The 5,424-nt window shown below is 44.6% G+C and overlaps 1 long non-coding RNA gene across 7 annotated transcripts; it reads right to left on the bottom strand.

Annotated features, from left to right (window-relative positions):
• Positions 1-2,304: 2,304 nt before the first annotated feature.
• On the bottom strand, positions 2,305-5,381 carry LOC109705372. Of its 7 annotated transcripts, XR_002214715.1 has the most exons (9): positions 5,133-5,381; positions 4,949-5,050; positions 4,767-4,856; positions 4,623-4,684; positions 4,419-4,538; positions 3,875-3,977; positions 3,683-3,791; positions 3,117-3,231; positions 2,305-2,363 (listed from the first exon to the last, which is right to left on the bottom strand). It is a non-coding gene; the product is annotated as an uncharacterized LOC109705372 (long non-coding RNA). The 7 variants fall into 7 exon arrangements; XR_002214712.1 differs by lacking the exon at positions 4,623-4,684 and having other exon boundaries at positions 3,875-3,959; positions 5,133-5,379; XR_002214711.1 differs by lacking the exon at positions 4,623-4,684 and having other exon boundaries at positions 5,133-5,379.
• Positions 5,382-5,424: the final 43 nt, after the last annotated feature.

A 5,424-nucleotide genomic window follows, 5' to 3' on the forward strand; every position in this document is an offset into this window, starting at 1 on the left:
CCTAACCATAAAGGATCGCCCGGGGCCCTCAACGTGCCAAACGTGCTCCCCCAAACGATACTCGATATCGTGTGCTTGTGCGAATGATCGGCTAATAAAAGAGTGTGATGCGCTGGTATCAAACAAAGCTCTAGCTCGAACACCTTTAACCAAAATTATACCTGCCACAACGTTGCGCTCGCCGGCCTTAGAAGGCTCCTCAACATGCACGGGTGCAGCATACATCCTCCCGCTCGGCGCTGATCGGGCTCGCTCAGGTTGGCGTGGCGCCGCCGCTCACCCAGTAGATGCTGCAGGAGGGGGCAAGGCATAGCGAACTCGAACCGCCGGGGCCGATGCAGTCGACATAGCGGGAGAAGCTCCTCCTTGAGGACAGTCGCGAATGACATGTCTCGCTTGCCCGCACTTGAAGTTCCTCCCTCGGCGCTGCTCACAAACACCCGGCCAGTGGTCTCCGCCGCAGAAGACGCATCGCTGTGCACCACGACCCTTGGGCTGAGAGCGTGGATACTTCGGGGGTCTCTTGGAGCTAGACTGACCGCCCGATCCACCGCCCTGCCTCTTCTTGCCCTTGTCCTTGTCGAGCGTCTCACGGTCCTCACGCTCGCAAGCGTTCCCGTGCTCGACCCATAGTGCGCGATCTAATGCCTCCGCCAAAGTGTGAAACTTGAAGGCATGCATCAATCTGAACACTCCGGGCCGGAGTCCTCGAACAAAACAATCCGCCCGGTCCTGCTCTGTCGCCGCCACGTCCGGGACGCAGCTCAGGAGATGGGTGAACTCCCGCTCGTACTCCCGAACCGTGCGGTTGCCTTGCTTGAGCTTGCGGAAATCTTCCCGCATCTTCCTCTTGTCGCTGTCGGGGAAGTACTCAGTGAACAATAGCCTGCGGAACTCCGCCCAATCGATCGGGGGAAGCTCCGGGAGTCGGTCCTGCTTGACTCTCTTTCACCAAGTCCTGGCCCGCTTCTCGAAGCAATGAGCGGCCAAGTTCACCTTGTCCTTCTCCAAGGTGAAGATATCCTCAAATAGAGTCTCCATAGCAGTCAACCAAGACTCCACTGTCGCTGGATCCACCACCTCTCCGTCGAAAGTAGGCGGGTGAAACTTCGTGAACCTCGTGAGTGCCACATAGCCGCGCTCACGCTCTGCCTCCTCAGCCGCCATCACGGGCGTAGGAGAACTCGAACTCGTCGGAGGAATATCCACCGGTGGGGGTTGCGCCGCCACCGGAACCGATACGCCACCCACACCCTCGGCCGCATCAGGGGGGCGAACCGAAGGCGCAGGCGGGCCGCGGCCTAAACCTGCCGCCGCAGCCGCCGCCGCAGCCTGCTGCTCCAATAGCTCCTGGAGCCTATCGAACCGTCCCGTGAGCGCCGCAACCTGTGCTCTCAACTCCTGCACCTCAGTAGGCCCAGCTGGCCCTGGCGCCACTGGAGGCACGGCTGCCTCGGGCACCTCTCGAGGTGGTGCCGAAGCGGTCCTACGCACATAGCGTCTCTTTGGCGCCATTAGCTCCTGAAACGCAAACAACCGGTTAATTACTTAACCCAACACGTCATCGAAATTGCGAAACATAAGTGATTAAACAACATCAATCAGGCGGTAACTTGCGAGTGTCTTAGTTCTCGACCTTCGGCATCGTGTTGTCGGCCGCCAACACAATCACCTTAAGCTAAAAACTAATACCACTTGGATCATCTCTAGCCATAACTAGAGTCTCAACAGCAACTATTGGACCCAATCAATTAGCTTCCGCCGCGTCACAGGTTCACGTCACACTCACGCACCTATAACCTTAAGGCTCACCATCCTAGAGTCTCCTAGGTCATCCTAGACTCTCTCTTTTGCTTGCTCTTAACTCGCTCTGATACCACAACTGTCACCATATGATCAGCCTTGTTTAAATGCCAAGTTACCCATCATTTCAAACGTCCGCTACTCGCAAACTTTTGTCTATTTATCTGTGCATCTATCGTACACAGCGCCGAATTCCACAGTAGCACTGTCCTTATGGTTCGCCCAAGGCTCAACAACAACGGATACATGTATAAAAAAATTAAACAATTCTCAGGATCATATTTCAGTATACATGGCTTGCACAATGGCAAGCAACAAACACAAGTGATAGTAAAGCTAGCTAAACATGAAATTTCACTGTAATTTAAAACTTTAAACTGAATTACATAACTAGAATATTTAGTTATTTACATGTTCTTCAATACATTCATTTACATGTCTCTGTACATCGAAATAGATGATACATGAACCAAAAATGGTATACCACTAGTACTCGGGTGTCCACTAGCTAGGCTGCTGGCTCTTGCCTCGATCCTCGGCCACAATACTCGCACTGGAACCTGTATGGTTAGTGGTGTGAGAACTACAAGAAAGTTCCCAGTGGGTTCCGCCGTCGACCTCGCCGACTCACCCACTAAGTCTACTCAGGCATATGTAGGCAATAAAAGTAAACTGAGATAGTAACCAACTATAATATGTAACTACTACAATGCCTGTACAAGCTGAAAGAAACGATGTATATGAAATCCTAAATATACATGCATGCTTTCACTGAATTTACCCAATTCACTGGTTAACCCTTTGGTTAACAACAACTCACCAACCAAATCCCTTACGGGCCCTAAGCTACCTCTCGACGGGATCGTCTGTCGGACAAGTACGTTAGTCCTGGGCAAATACGTTAGCCCAACATGTGACAACTCCGGAGCTCACTGCCTGGAAGGAGCGACCTCCACCAAGCTAAAAACAGACTATGTGAGTAAGATCCAATCCTCCTTTAGAGGATTCAATAACTGGTCATGCCACAATTTAACTCTAACTAGATCTTTATGCTAGTTTCACAATTTTATTGCTCGATGCTAACCAAATCTCTAGTTAGAATGTCACCAAGTTCACTATTGTTATAGTCCATGCATTCATAAGGTTCTATGTCCACATTCTAAGGTTCACAAGTTCTTACTGTTGATAGTAATTCACATTTTCACTCGCACTATGCCAAACACCCTATAATGCATGACTACAAATATAAATATGCTCAATGAATAATCATAGACATAAAAGGTGATTCAAAGACTTCGGATAGCACCACCCACCTGTAGTGGTGTCAACAACTAGAATCCACGTCTCGAACTGTGTCAAGAACAATCTTGCGCGTCTCAGTGTAAATAGAACTAGAACTGCCTCTACCGTAATTAGCGCGTCGTCGACCTGTCGAAAAGTCAATTTAGACTTTCGAGCATGTGTAACTTTCATTTACATAAGAATAAAAGAGATTACATTGGTGTCATATTCTTATATTTTCCAAGTTAGCATTTCTATTCCAACACTTCAATATCTATGTGTATACTACTTACACATAAATGTACATAGTTTAATTAACACCTCTTCAAAATCTTCATCAACTTCTAAGTTTTCTAATCAAAGATCAGGGATCAATAGCATCAACTTTAGGCTGAGTTATCAAGATCTTAGCTCAATACTTATAAGTATTTTCTTAGAAGTCTTAATTCAACATGTAATTCAGCATTAGGCTGAATTCTATGCCATGCTGAAGTAATTCAGCATTCATGTCTTTTGAGTAGCTATTTCCTTTATATAAATCAGTCTAGATCCGGTTAACTAAATGTTTAATCAGGTTTGCTTTAATTAGAAGTTCCACCTGATTCCATTCAGCTCTAATCAGCGAGAAATTCTGCTTGAAAGTCTTTTGTTCAGCTCAATACTAATTTCAGCACTAATGCTGAAATTTCAGCATCAACTTGCATTTCCTGCATATATGTGTTCTAATTAATCACTTAAAAACTTCTCTGATGTATTTAGATTGATCCTAGCTGAAAAGCAAGTCACTTACATCAGTTTCAAAGCTCCCACAGCTGGAATTATTGCTCGATTAGATGGTTCCAAGTTCCAACTCTAACAGCCAATAGAGTTCAATGCTGAAATTCAGCATTGAGCTTCATAGTTTTCAGCATAAGTCCACGTGCTATTTTTTGCTCGAGTTACTTAAAAGCAGTCTTAATTAGAATCACCTTGATTCACTACTCATTTATCCTGAGTTCAATTCGTGATGGATTCTCCACTATGCTGAAATTTCAGCACTAGTACTTCCCAGAATACTCAATTGGAAACTCCACTAGACTATCTTCTTTACTTAGGTACCCTGGGATTCCCCCATAACAGCCGTTGACCTTATTCCAACTCAGGAATTAAGGTTTAGTTATTTCAGATTTCATTTCTGGGTATCCTGCACAAAAGCATCAATCTGTATGTACTTATACATACATGCCTTGATGCAGTTTTGTTTAGCTTTTAATGCTAATTTCAGCTTCCATTGCTTAAAGATCAGCTTCATTCCAACAATTATGATCATGTTTAAGAATAGATAGCAAGCTTACCTGAAATCTGAGGTTCTATCAGGTTATTTCAGCTCAAGACCATATCAATACATAAGCTCCCCTCAGCTGAAGCTTTTGTTTCAGCTTGAAGCATCTTGGTCTAAGGTTTATTCTTTAGTCCTATAAACCAGGAGTTGAGTCCAGATATAATTAACTCTAAGCTAATCCCTTAATAACTGAAATTAACTTAGTTACAAGCTATACCACTGGGGTATTGCTTTACTAATTCTCCAAATCCCACTAAGGTTACAATTTCAGCTTCAAATCTGAAATTTCAGCAACAACTCTGAATTTGATCCCTTTTCTAAAGCATAAATTTGACTATAATCAGATTTGGAGTAAACTTACTTTAACTGGATGCTAAATTAACTTGTTCCTTGCATCCAATGATCCTCTCCTCATTTCGGCAGCACTAAGAGCATCCATCAGCTCACAGGTCTGAGATTTCAGCACATAACTCTTAACTTGATGCTGAATTAGCTTTAGTTTGATGCTGAATTAACAACAAAACTCTTATGGAATGAACTTACTTTAATTTAATGCTAAATTGACTTGCTCACTGCACCAAATAGGCCATCCTTGCATTTCGGCAGCACCAAGAGCTTGCATCAACTAGATTTCAGCTCACTAATCTGAAATTTCAGTAGTAACTCTTAATTGGATCCATTCGAAAGCAATTACTTTGGCTATAACCAAGTATTAGAACAAAGTTACCTTAATTAGGTATTATTCCCAGTGGTTCTTAGCTCTAGAACCCAGACTTCCTGCTCTGCAGCTTCCTCTCAATCCGAAAACCTCAAGGCTGCCAACATTAAGTCCATATAAACATCCTTTTTGGCGATATCTTCACGTAGGCTCAACGGATTGCCGAACCGACTTCGCCAACGCGTTTGTTTTACCCTCAATTAGGTTTGTACGTGGTCAATTTCACTTTAGGACTTCTATCATGCAAAAGTGCATTATCGAGGTCAGTTTCAACATAAGGCTCATATAGAGTCTTCTTCTA

This window comes from Ananas comosus, unplaced genomic scaffold (genome assembly GCF_001540865.1).
Source record: "Ananas comosus cultivar F153 unplaced genomic scaffold, ASM154086v1, whole genome shotgun sequence".
NCBI classification, from domain to species: domain Eukaryota; kingdom Viridiplantae; phylum Streptophyta; class Magnoliopsida; order Poales; family Bromeliaceae; genus Ananas; species Ananas comosus.